Source organism: Bombina bombina, chromosome 7 (assembly GCF_027579735.1).
Source record: "Bombina bombina isolate aBomBom1 chromosome 7, aBomBom1.pri, whole genome shotgun sequence".
Classification (NCBI taxonomy): Eukaryota; Metazoa; Chordata; class Amphibia; order Anura; family Bombinatoridae; genus Bombina; species Bombina bombina.
In genome coordinates, this window is record NC_069505.1 from 541384826 (window position 1) to 541399591 (window position 14766).

A 14766-nucleotide genomic window follows, 5' to 3' on the forward strand; every position below is an offset into this window, starting at 1 on the left:
TCACAATTTTAGGTTTCTCACTGAAATTATTTACAAACAGCTTGTATAATTATGGCACAAATGGTTGTAAATGCTTCTCTGGGATCCCCTTTGTTCAGAAATAGCAGACATATTTGACTTTGGCGTTGCTTTTTGGTAATTAGAAGGCCACTAAGTGCTGCTGCGCATCACACGTGTATTATGGCTAGCAGTGAAGGGGTTAATTAGGTAGTTTGTAGGGAGCTTGCAGGGTTAATTTTAGCTTTAGTGTAGAGATCAGCCTCCCACCTGACACATCAGACCCCCTGATCCCTCCCAAACAGCTCCCTTCCATCCCCCACACCACAATTGTCCCCGCCATCTTAAGTACTGGCAGAAAGTCTGCCAATACTAAAATAAAAGTTTTTTTTAAAAAAAATAATAATAAATTTTTAGCATATTTACATATGCTACTTTGTAGGATCCCCCCTTAGCCCCCAACCTCCCTGATTCCCCCCAAAACAGCTCTCTAACCCTCCCCCTCTGCCTTATTGGGGGCCATCTTGGGTACTGGCAGCTGTCTGCCAGTACCCAGTTTGCAAGAGAAATGTTTTTTTTTTTTATTTTTATGTTCTTTTTCTGTAGTGTAGCTTTCCCCCCACACAGACCAATCCCCCACCCCCTGACTAATGTAGTTTTATATAAATATTGACTACTTTTTAAAACTTTTAATACTTCATTTTTCTGTAGTGGAGCGGTTCCCACCCGTCCGTGCGTGCCTCCGATCACCCCCGCCCACGATCCCGCCCCCCTCCACATCATCAGGGCCATCGATGGCCGCCACCCGCCTCCCGAACCGGCTCCCACCCACCAACGGATTTAGCCGGTGATGTCCGGTACAGAGAGGGCCACAGAGTGGCTCTCTCTGCACCGGATTGCTAAAAAAGGTTATTGCAGGATGCCTCGATATCGAGACATCACTGCAATAACTGGAAAGCAACTGGAAGCGAGCAGGATCGCTTCCATCTGCTTTCCAGACCAAGGACGTACGCCACACGTCCTCGGTCATTAACTGTATTTTTTTTGAGGACGTGTGGCGTACGTCCTTGGTCGTTAAGGGGTTAAAAAAATCATAGCACTACTCTAAAAATTACAAACTATCTAATTGCAAAAATAAAAAAGACTAAATTACAAAAAATAACAAACACTAAATTATGAAAAAATAACAAACAAAATTATCAAAAATAAAAAAGAATTACACCTATTCTAATAGCCCTATGAAAATAAAAAAGCCTACCCAAAATAAAAACAACCCTAGCCTACAATGAAACTACCAATAGACCTTAAAAGGGCCTTTTGTAGGGCATTGCCCTAAGTTAAACAGCTCTTTTACCTGTAAAAAAAATACAAAGACCCCCCAACAGTAAAACCCACCACCTAACCAACCCCCCAAAATAAAAAACCTAAATCTAACAAAAACCTAAGCTACCCATTTCCCTGAAAAGGGCATTTGTATGGGCATTGACCTTAAAATAGCATTTAGCTCTTTTTCTTTGCCCTGAAAAGGGCATTTAGCTCTTTATCAAAAGCCGAAACCCTAAACTCCAAAAGAACCCTTGAAAAAATCTATCACTAACCCCCGAAGATCCACTTACAGTTTTTGAAGTCCCGCTTGAACGATCTTCATCCAGGTGGCAAAGTCCTCATCCAGGCGGCGAGAAGTCTTAATCCAGGTGGTCTCTTCTATCTTCATCCAGGCGGCGAAGTCCTCATCTAGGTGGTGAGAAGCCTTCATCCAGGCGGCCTCTTCTATCTTCATCCAGGCGGCATCTTCTATCTTCATCCTGGCAGCACAGAGCGGGTCCATCCTGAAGACATCCTGCGCAGAGCGTCCTCTTCATACGGTCGCCATCGTACACTGAATCTTCAATGCAAGGTATGAGAGCTACTGAAATTCTATTGGATTATTTGAACAGCCAATAGAATTTCAGTAGCTCTCATCCTATTGGCTTATTTGAATTTCCAAAATCAAATCAGCCAATAGGAATGCAAGGGACCCAATCTTGAATCGCGTACCTTGCATTGAAGATTCAGTGTACGCACTGGATGTCTTCAGGATGGACCCACTCCGCGCCACCAGGATGAAGATAGAAGATGCCACTTGGATTAAGATAGAAGAGGCCGCCAAGATGAAGACTTCTCACCGCCTGGATGAGGACTTCATCGCCCAGTTTGCAAGAGAAATGTTTTTTTTTTTGTTTTTTTATGTTCTTTTTCTGTAGTGTAGCTTCCCCCCCACACAGACCAATCCCCCATCCCCCGACTAATGTAGTTTTATATAAATATTGACTACTTTTTAAAACTTTTAATACTTCATTTTTCTGTAGTGGAGCGGTTCCCACCCATCCGTGTGCGCCTCCGATCACCCCCGCCCACGATCCTGCCCCCCTCCACATCATCAGGGCCATCGATGGCCGCCACCCGCCTCCCGAACCGGCTCCCACCCACCAACGGATTTAGCCGGTGATGTCCGGTGCAGAGAGGGCCACAGAGTGGCTCTCTCTGCACCGGATTGCTAAAAAAGGTTATTGCAGGATGCCTCGATATCGAGACATCACTGCAATAACCAGAAAGCAACTGGAAGCGAGCAGGATCGCTTCCATCTGCTTTCCAGACCAAGGACGTACGCCACACGTCCTCGGTCATTAACTGTATTTTTTTTGAGGACGTGTGGCGTACGTCCTTGGTCGTTAAGGGGTTAAAAAAATCATAGCACTACTCTAAAAATTACAAACTATCTAATTGCAAAAATAAAAAAGACTAAATTACAAAAAATAACAAACACTAAATTATGAAAAAATAACAAACAAAATTATCAAAAATAAAAAAGAATTACACCTATTCTAATAGCCCTATGAAAATAAAAAAGCCTACCCAAAATAAAAACAACCCTAGCCTACAATGAAACTACCAATAGACCTTAAAAGGGCCTTTTGTAGGGCATTGCCCTAAGTTAAACAGCTCTTTTACCTGTAAAAAAAATACAAAGACCCCCCAACAGTAAAACCCACCACCTAACCAACCCCCCAAAATAAAAAACCTAAATCTAACAAAAACCTAAGCTACCCATTTCCCTGAAAAGGGCATTTGTATGGGCATTGCCCTTAAAATAGCATTTAGCTCTTTTTCTTTGCCCTGAAAAGGGCATTTAGCTCTTTATCAAAAGCCGAAACCCTAAACTCCAAAAGAACCCTTGAAAAAATCTATCACTAACCCCCGAATATCCACTTACAGTTTTTGAAGTCCCGCTTGAACGATCTTCATCCAGGTGGCAAAGTCCTCATCCAGGCGGCGAGAAGTCTTAATCCAGGCGGTCTCTTCTATCTTCATCCAGGCGGCGAAGTCCTCATTTAGGTGGTGAGAAGCCTTCATCCAGGCGGCCTCTTCTATCTTCATCCAGGCGGCATCTTCTATCTTCATCCTGGCAGCACAGAGCGGGTCCATCCTGAAGACATCCTGCGCAGAGCGTCCTCTTCATACGGTCGCCGTCGTACACTGAATCTTAAATGCAAGGTATGAGAGCTACTGAAATTCTATTGGATTATTTGAACAGCCAATAGAATTTCAGTAGCTCTCATCCTATTGGCTTATTTGAATTTCCAAAATCAAATCAGCCAATAGGAATGCAAGGGACCCAATCTTGAATCGCGTACCTTGCATTGAAGATTCAGTGTACGCACTTGATGTCTTCAGGATGGACCCACTCCGCGCCACCAGGATGAAGATAGAAGATGCCACTTGGATTAAGATAGAAGAGGCCGCCAAGATGAAGACTTCTCACCGCCTGGATGAGGACTTCATCGCCTGGATGAAGATAGAAGAGGCTGCCTGGATGGAGACTTCTCGCCGCCTGAATGAAGACTTCTCACCGCCTAGATGAGGACTTCGCCGCCTGGATGAAGATAGAAGAGGCCGCCTGGATGAAGACTTCTTGCCGCCTGGATGAGGACTTTGCCACCTGGATGAAGATTGTTTAAGCGGGACTTCAAAAACTGTAAGTGGATCTTTGGGGGTTAGTGATAGGTTTTTTTAAGGGTTTTTTGGGTGGTTTTTTTTAGTTTAGGGTTTGGGCTTTTGGCAAAAGAGCTAAATGCCCTTTTAAGGGCAAAGCGAAAGAGCTAAATGCCCTTTTAAGTGCAATGCCCATACAAATGCCCCTTTCAGGGCAATGGTAAGCTTAGGTTTTTTTTAGATTTTTATTTTTTTATTTTGTGGGTTTGAAATTTGTAATGTTAGTGGGTGTTTGTATTTTTATTTCAGGTAAAAGAGCTGTTTAACCTTTTAAGGGCTATTGGTAGTTTATTCTAGATTAGGTTTTTTATTTTGGTTTGGGTTTTTAAAAAAAATGGGTATTAGAATAGGAATAATGTTTATTATTTTGGATAATTTGTTTGTTATTTTGTGTAATGTATTTTGTCATTTTGGGGTGGGTTTTTATTTTTAGATTAGGGCTTGGGCATTTCATAAACAAACGGAATGCCCTTTTAAGGGCAGGAAAACAAGCTAAATGCCCTTTTAAGGACAATGCCCACACAGATGCCTTTTTTAGGGCAATGGGTAGATTAGGTTTTACTTTATTTTTAGTTTGTGGGTTTGTAGCAAAAAAACTATTAACTTTAGGGCAATGCCCTACAAAAGGCCCTTTTAAGGGCCCTTGGTATTTTATTCTAGATTAGGCTTTTTTTTAGGTTTTTTTTTTTTAAAAGGGTATTAGAATAGGAATAATTTTTATTATTTTGGATAATTTTGTTTGTTATTTTTTGTAATGGTAGGTTTTTTGTATTTTTAGTAATTTTAGTGTTTGTTATTTTTTATAATGTTAGGTTTTAGTGTAAGGCAGGTTAGGTTTTATTTCACAGGTAAATAACTATTTACTAACTAGTTTACCTAGTTAAAATAAATACAAACTTACCTGTGAAATAAAAATAAAACATAAGCTAGCTACAATATAACTATTAGTTATATTGTAGCTAGCTTAGGTTTTATTTCACAGGTATTTAGTTTTAAATAGTTATTATTTAGTTAATAATTGTAATCATGTTAAAGTTAGGTGGCGTTAGGGTTAGGTTTAGAGTTAGGGTTAAGTTAGGTTTAGGGGTTAATATATAGTTTAATTTAGGTTGTTGCAATTGATAAGGTCTCTTTCTGGCTTTCCACAATTATTTTATTATTCATATAGTGCAGCTCCCTTATTTTACTATACAGATAGGCAGTGTAAGGACCAGCATGGGACTGTAGCAACCTATGGGTTAAAGCTGTAGGGAGTGAGATTGGAGTAGAGGGCTAGGTAGTGAAGCTAGTGCAACATTGTTGTAAGTTTGGGGAGGAGCCCCTTCCTGACCTTTAAGCGTGCAGCTTTCAGTTCCCTTTCCCTCTTCTCCTGGTATCCTGAAGCAGAGACATTTCTATTCTTCCTTCAGACTTCTAGGCCTCATTCAAGTCAGCTTCCAAGAGCTACAGTTTTAGTTACCTACAAGGAGAAAGCAGATAAGTACCTTGGAAAATAGTGATAATATAGGGGATGTGATCCCTCCTAGTCAGCCCACTATTAGACATACGAGGCAGGCAGATATTAATATTCAAACACACCATTTATTAACTACGGTTTCAGAATCCCCTGAATACCATCAACAATTAGGCCACACACAATTGCCGACATCGGGGGCCTGCTGCGATCGGTTCAGATGCCCTCGGGCCTAATTTGAGGCCTAGTGTAGATTCCACTGCTCCTTGCAATGCTGCGATCATTGGTGGCTCAGGGCCTAGTACACCCCATACCAATACGGATCCACCTAACAATAATGATCCCATCATTGGTGGTTCAGGGCCTGCTTACTCGGGTTTCAATCACCCACTAATGCCCACCTCAACCCCCTAGCGCCCATCTGCTACCATTGGTGATTCAGTGCCTGGCACGTATCCTGCAAATATGGCATCTACGTACGTCATTGGTGGTTCAGGGCCTACAAGCCAGGCATATCCGCAGCCTCCGCCACCTCTCCCTGCAACCTCCATCTTACCTGCAGCTTCGGTGGAGTCCTTGTTTGCTTCTGTCCCACCGGCAGCAGCATCGGCAGTCTCTGCACTCCTGGTAACCATAGCGGCAGCGATGTCCTCTTCGGCGACGTCTTCCGCCATTCTGGTTGGTCCACACGATCCTCCCGGAAGTTGACGTCCCGCGTCCCGCCCCTTCTGGTTACGTCACCGGAAGTCAGTCGCTGCACAGTCCCCAAGCGCAACGGTCCATCGTTCCTCAGCTCCACGAAGACTTTGGGCCTGGCAGGACCTTTGCAGCTAGGGCACGCAACTTGTCAGGGCTATGGGCCAATAAGGGCTAGGCCAACGAGAGGAGGTTTGAATAGAAGGGGTCACCGTGGCACAAAGATTACTTGGGGAAATGGGTGTGGCGCTAGCAATAAAGGTGCAGCATGGATACCGCAGACCACTAGAAATAAGAGCAATTTGAGAAGGCAATTAAAACAGCATAATGTAGCAACTCAGGGACCTGGGGCTATAATTACTACGGCAGGATATAATGCTGATGCAAATGCTACACAGCATGCACGTTTTCAGGAGACAGGGGTTAATACCTCACAACCGCAGACAACTAATATTAGGATGACTGTGGCAGCGAATACTGGCAGTGTGAGTGGTGTTCAGAATGCAGTCAGGAGTAATGGAGGTGAAACACAACAGCTGACACACAATCAGGTTTCACAAAATGACACTGTTGCAGCTCCTGCCATTCCCCAAGTTTGCAATGCTAGTGACTTGTTTTCTCTTTTGCAGGGGGTGATACAGCTGCTAATTCCATTCACAGCTATTGCTACAGCTCAGGATATGTCCGCCCTGCCAGGCACTTCGGTACAGATATCCGTTCCAGTGGCTCAGACTGCCCAGGTCCAGCAGGCTGCTACAGTTCAAACGGCTTTGGAGCAAGCAGGATGGGAATCCTTATCTTCTGCCACCGGTGAGTCAAGTAAAATTGCATATAAGGGACAAACACACTTGTCTTCACACACGATAGGTCTGACTCGGCTGACTCTACTGTATCTGAATCTGACTCGGGTAGTGACACTTCTCTTGGATTAAGGGGTAGGGGCCAAAAAAGAATGTTTAATATGGTAAAGAAGATGTGGCGTGAGATGCAGTCAGGGGGTTTTAGGCAACCTACCACAGTCCCAATCCCGACACCCCCAGTAGTCACGCAAACATGGTACCCCCTGTAGCCATGCAGTCAGCACCCCAAGGTAATCCTGTTCAGCAGTGACGTGCAGTGAGGTCAGAGGCTGGTGACGCACTAGATATGAAATGCCGTAAAAACTCATATACCGCGGCCCAAAAGTACCCCCAACAGGGCAGGTTTTAATTATAGCTGAACCAGTGCATAGATTAAATAATCAGCTGATGGGTGAGAGTCAAAGTGTAACTGATCAGCTGATTATTTCAACTGTGCACGGGTTCAGCTATAATAAAAACCTTGCCTGTTGGGGGTACTTGAGGAGCACGGTTAAGATACATTGCACTAAAGCACCAGCTCATCTGCAATATGTTTATTGGTTATGGATAGTATTTAAAGCATATTTGTCAGATACTAGTATCTAGCATGCCACTTGCTAGAAATAAAAGCTTAGCTAACTGTGCTTTATAGTAAAACATGAGATAAAGTGGTACTTATTTATTTATTGTCTATAACTTTTTTAGCAAAATTGTAATAAAAATGTTTTTTCACACTTTTTGTTGCAGATTTCTTATACCTCATACATAGTAACATAGTAGATGAATTTGAAAAAAATGACCAAAATCCATCGAGTACAACCTCTACAAATCTAATATACTTCCAAAAAAGCTCTAGTTGAGCTAAAATTAGTCCCACTATAAGGTGACCCATTTAACACAATCATTCATATCTCTGAATTCTGCTTCTAGACAGAAATGATTCCAAACCATTTTTTATGTATTTAAGGCATTGACATTCACTACCTCATTTGGTAATGAGTTTCACTATTTTTTTTTTTTTTTTAAACAATTTTTATTGAAGTTTCAAGGTAACATAACATACAGGATTCGCCCATTAAGATCGGGTACAACAAGACACGATATACATTACTCTCATGTTTTGAAGGATATCCTATTAAGACATGTAAAATGTTGTGGCATCACATATTAAGTCCATGTTCAATTATTGAAGAATATATAGATATGAACGAAAGGACTTATGAATGTAGTAAGAAGAGCTGCACTTTATGGGTAGAAACGAGAACATAAAATCTTAATATACAATTAGAAGACGATACATCATGTCCTGGTTAGAGAGGACTGCAATGCTGGAGCTATATAAAGTGGAACTTCATTTTATTTTAGAGTAAGCAGAGGATGATCCCCCCAACTATGAGAAGGGTACTCAGTAACTTTCTATATCAATAGTAACTAGGAGTGGGGGGTTAGATACTGTACTGGCTACATCTAGGCCATACTATGTAAAGAAGAGATAGAAAATGCAGCGGGCAAGAGCCGCTCAGTGTATAGGGGAAAGAAGAAGAAAGGAGAAACAAAAGAGAGAAAGGGTGAGGAGAAGGGGGGGGGGAGGGCCGTACCAACCGGGGCATCATAATAAAGTAACTATAGGAGGAGGGGCTGCATAGATATAGTATTGTAGATTAACCTGAGTTATGGGGAGGTAAAATATAAAGGGAGGTGGGGCTCACAAACTCTACAATTCCCACATTTAAAGCTATGTTTATGGGCGCTTTGGGATATAAAACCCTCCATTGCCCCTCTGGAACCTTATGTGTGGATATGGTGAGACTGACTATGAGACTTATTTTTATAGCCCTCAGTTAATAGTGCCTCAATGTGCTTAAGCTTTCAAACTAATAAACAATATATAGTAATGATCAGGTAGCTTATATTCTACCCAAGCAGGGAACACACTGATATAACTGCTAGTATAATCTACTTCATACTATTAAAACATAAAGGTTACAAAACGATAGATACTGAAATATTCACATGTTAAGAGATATGAACCAGGATAAGGGTGGGAGTGTTGGGGGTATAACACATATTCTGGCAGTCATTGTCACTTAGCTAAGATTATGTATATTCGCTAAACTTAGACTTGTAATACACTAAAATGTTGCAATCAAACATGTGGGAGATAACATTTGGCATAGGAACTAAGGAACTAAGGTGCGATAGGAGAAAAGGAGCCTTGCATATAACGATAATGCACAGACACAGGAATCTGTGGGAACAGTCAGTGTGCGAGCCTGCTAGCCAACGCCTGTTCTCAGCGTAAAGAAAGGAAGTGCAAGCTTTCTATAATGGGATTGTCCTGTCGGTCTAATGCCGAGGCTGAAGGCTGCAGAAAAGATGATTAGCGCTACTGTTGGTGAGTGAGCCTGATCGCCTCCTTCCCGGTCAAGCAATTTTCCAACTCGATATTGACCCTCTAAGTGTCCGAGTCCTCTGAGGCGTCTTAATGGTCGGGTATGTTCCGGGTATCGCCTGAGGCTGTAAGTATGAGGGGACTTAGCTCCAGTTAGATCTGTGGAGTGAGCAGGAACCCAGAGCGGGTGTATGTCATGGGTCTCAACAGGCAGGTTAGAAGAGACCGCGTAGACATTGCTATGAGAGTAGTAAGGCTCAGACTTTAGAGGCTCAGGTCTGCCCATCTGGGGGGGTGGCAGTAACTCCTGAACCTGCTGGCTTAAGAACGCTGAATCCCTGGCCCCATGAGAGACGCATACAGGGGTAAAATAAGTCTCCACCTCTTCGGCAAGTATCTTTAGACATACCTTCAAATCCATATAAGTGCGTTCACTAGGTGTCATCATGTTTAGGCTGTGGGTATCAGGACCGTCTTTAACACAGGGCAAAAGGGGCAGCTGCCCAGGGCCCAGTCTCTGTTGAGGGGCCCAAGAGTCCTAAAAAAAAAAAAGAATTTTTTTTTTTTTATGGTTCATACCAGACTGCTGATGTGACATGGGGAACACACACATTCAGTCATAATACTGTCACAGTCAAAAGTACTTCTGCTATATTTTTTTAAAAAAAAACTGTGCCAGACCGTGCCGGTGTCATGTGACATGCCAAGCTATTGCCATATGCTGTTTTAGATGAGCACTGTGCAGCACTGAATGCAAAGCCCTAACTTGGCATCCAGCCATTCCCACTGCATCAGAAAAGGTCCTACTGGGGTTACCACTGTTACCAGGTAACTGCTCTGGTGGTGGGGATTGTTTCTGGGTAGGGCTGACTGTAGGTGCATGCAGCAGAAAGCTGGAGCGGCAGGCACATGAGGATTTGAGCATCTGTGCAGCTGCATACACTGCTCTCTTCAGTCTTGAGGCTGTGTGACTCATCTCACACTGTAGCCATGCAGCCATGGGAAGACAGCATCCAGTCTGCTAGTCCCCTTAGCCCTGCTCTTTCTGCTGTGGCCCTAAGATCAACTAACTGAAGTTTGGTAGGGGAACAGTGCTTTGTAGAAAGTTGTCAGTGGGAAGAATAAGTGAGTGGACACACGCCCCTCCCCATGCAGCATTGTCTAGTGCAGGGTGAGACGGAACTTGTCCCTAGCAAAGAAGTGACATGTGCTGCTGTGGCTGATGTATAGTGTCATGCTGATACTTCAGACATTAATGTAAGGTTTATTTTTATAGTTTTTGTTTTCTCTGTGTCTCAGATTTTACAGTTTCCCATAGCAGTTCTGCTGTTCCAGTCAGTAAACTTATATTTGTCTGCACCTCCATGCTTCCTCCTCAGTCTTTAACTTGCTTTGCTCCTGTTGGCTGCCCTAAATATCTTTAACCAGCTAACCTCACACCAGAATCACATTCAAAAGAATATTAAATAAATCCACAGTGGAGGAATTTATATATTTATTTACTTATTAATACTGCTTAGGTACAGTTTCACATATTGCAATTTATTTAATTTTTTTTAAAAATGATTAGCCCAGCAGTGGATGATATTGATTTAGTTGTTTTTTGGGATGTTGGGGTGGAGAGCGAAATTGCATGGGGTGGGGGCCCAAGAAATTTTTTGCCCAGGGTCCAGTCAATATTAAAGACGACCCTGGTGGGTATTGCCCCTCTAGTAGGTATCAGATAAAAGTCGATGTATCCGGTATTAGGATAGCTTGCTGCTATGTCGGGTTGACTGTGGGATTGATGGCCCCTAACTGGGGAACTGTGGGTTTGTATGGAGTTGAACTACCGTTCTCTTACTGTCCACCAGTATGGTTGTTCAACAGGAGCATTGTGAAGGCTTAATCCTTATGGAGCAAGGTGCTAACATATCTGCCGTACCGGATTACCAAGCGCAAAAACTCCCTGCCTCCACAAGTAGCATATAGTCTCTCAGAAGAACTCTTCATGCCTCTTTTGCGAGAGTCCCCTCACGGGGTTGTAAAATGGCTGCTCACACAGGCCTCAGCTAAGATCGTCAGGAAATCTCATGGCTTAGTGTCGTTCAGCATTGTCCTACAATCTTCAAACTTCACTGTGGAGTGTAGCGCAGAGTTAGAGACCCTGTGATAATGAAATCGGCTGAGCTGGACAGCTAAATATATATTTATTTGTGGTAGTGTAGCCCGAGCTATAGTGTTGTGCGGCCGTCCAGACTCAGAGCTAGCTCCGCCCCCCGAGTTTCACTATTTTATCGCTCTTACAGTAAAAAAATATTTCCATTGCAGGATATTACATTTTCTTTCCTCCAGCCTTAAATTGTGACCTCTTGTCACAAACAATTGTCTTGGAATAAAGCTTCTGGCATCTCTGTATATGGGCCTTATATATATTTATATAAAGTAATCATGTCATCTCTCAAGCACCTTTTTGCTAGAGAAAACAGACCCAGTTTGATTAACCTCTCATAACTTAAATTCTACATTCCCCTCATTAGCTTTGTGGCCGTTCTCTGAATTTTTTTCGAGTTCTGCAGTGTCTTTTTTTGAGATCGGTCCACAGAACTGCACTTCATACTCAAGGTGAGGTCTTACCAGAGATTTATATAGTGACAGAATTATGCTTTCCTCCCTTGAATCAATGCCTCTTTTAATACATGCTAGTATCTTATTAGCATTAGAAGCTGCTGCCCTGCATTGTGCACCCATCTTTAGCTTGTTATGTATTGCTACTCACATATCCCTTTCTTCCTCTGTTTGGCTAAGTCTTGTCCCATTTAAAAAATACATTGCCTGCTTATTTTTACTTCCAAAATGTAGAACCTTGCATTTTCCCGTATTAAATCTCATTTTCCATTTACTTGCCCATACTTCTAATTTTTGCAGATCCCCTTGTAACGCAAGTTTATCTGACTTAATGACCTTACACAACTTTGTATCATCTGCAAATATAGAGATGTTTCTGCTTAATCCTTGCTCCAAGTCATTAATAAAAATATTAAAAAGATCAGGGCCCAGTACTGATCCCTGAGGGATTCCACTGATTACCTTTGTCCAATCTGAGTATGATCCATTTACAACTATTCTTTGCTCCCTGTCTTTTTTTCCAGTTATTTATCTATGAGCTAACATTTTCAGCTATTCACAGTATTATAATTTTGTACATTAGTCTCTCATGTGGCACTGTATCAAACGCCTTTGCAAAATCTAAGTATATCATATCAACTGATTCCCCTTTATATTTCTACTTAATACTTCCTCATAGAATATAATTATATTAGTTTGACATGATCTATTTCTCATAAAACCATGCTGATTTGAACTCATAGGGGCCTATTTATCAAAGCGTTAACTGAAAATACGCTTGAATTTTCGCAAAATTGTTCCGCCGTAGATATCATAGCGTCAAGATTGGCAAATGGTGAAATTTCTGACGTAAAATATGACCCCGCAAACGCAATCTGATGCAGATTGATGCGAATTGAAAACAGTGGTATTCGAGTGGAATTGTGTTCATTCGCCCTCCTATTCAACACTATTTGAAGCTCTCACAAAGTTATCAAATATTCTACATTTACACTCGCTTCTTTTCCGACTCAGCGTACCTAGTTTTCAATCCGCCACCCTTGAGGTTGCGGATGCCATAGAACTCAATGGGAGTCTGAAAACACAGAAAGCTTATGTTTGATTCTGCAAGAGAATGAAGTATATTACATAATAAAAGTAAATTAGAAACGTTATTACAATTGTATACCTTTTCTAAACCAAATAATATTATTGCTCTCCATTTGGTGCACTAGTAGATATAGGGATAACATTGAAAAATACATTACTAGTTATTGATTATGCTACAACTTTGTCTCTCATTACAAAGCAAGGGGACAATATTTCTACATATTTGGTGCAAAGGTTTGCCCCAAACTTGTTGCACTAATAGATATATAGTGATGTCGCGAACCTAAAATTTTCGGTTCGCGAACCGCGGACTCGAACTTCCGGTATTGTTTGCGAACGCACGAACCGCGCGAACCGCCATTGAATTCAATAGGCAGGCGAACTTTAAAACCTACAAGGACTCTTTCTGGCCACAATAGTGATGGAAAAGTTGTTTCAAGGGTCCTAACACCTGGACTGTTGCATGCTGGAGGGGGATCCCTGGCAAAACTCCCATGGAAAATTACATAGTTGATGCAGAGTCTGCTTTTAAGCCATAATGGGTCTAAATCAACTAACATTCCCAAAGTGGCTGTCTCAAAACATCCCGGACAGAAGATAGATTGATAGTGATAGATAGGATAGATAGATATACATAGATTGATAGTTAGATAGAATCGATAGAAGAGAAATAGATATATTTGTTAGATATATAATTACCCTAATAAATTCTAATAATCAAACATGCGTTCTTGGACCCAACTAGCTTGTGTCAATTAGTACTTTTCTTAGCACTTTAATCCCTGTTCCCCCCCCCCTATCGTGGGAGTTCTATATGGCCTGCCAGATTACCCTGAAAAATTATAATAATAAGACATGTGGTCTGCTACCTATTTTAACGAGGTTGTGTTTTAAGTACTACCATTCTTAGCACTTTAATCTCTGTAACTCCCCCTATTTGGTGAGGTCTATACGGCCTGGATGATTACCCATACAAAATATAATAATAAGACATCTGCTCTTGGTCTGCGACCCATGGTAACTATGTTGTGTTAATTAGTAATGTCCTTCGCATTTTTTTTTTATTTAAATAGTTTTTTATTGATGGTTTTGTAAGACAACAACATGTAAATACGGTACAACAACATCACATTACAGTATAATATACATCTAAGCATTGATATTGAGAGAAAAAACATCCTGCTATGTAATGTCTGCCCTTTTATAACTGAGAACCATCCTTTTGTAGATTTTTAATATATCTTAATAACTGTAGCTATTAGTCCAGGCTCTCGTGTCGAGACACATTCTAAGCAAATAATGTAGCTACTAAGGGGACCCAGATTGTAAGAAGCTAAATACATGTGGATATGTCTAATTTATTTGATTCTCTTCATTTTGGCCTCCTGCTACTTTAAACTAGTTGTGTAGAGGAGCTTATGTACTGGCAATGTTATATGGGTATTAGAGAATCAAAGTAAATTGCTTCTGTTCAAAACTGGAAGGGAGGAAAAACTATTTTGTGACAAATGTCTTTTCTCTTTTTCTCCCTTTTTTCTTTTTCTTTTCTTTTTTTTTTTTTCTTTTTGAAGGGTCTTGATTCAAGGAACCTGATGTAAAGCGAGGGGGGAATCAGGGAGATGTCAGCGGATAAGCACCGCTCTAATTACAAATAATATATC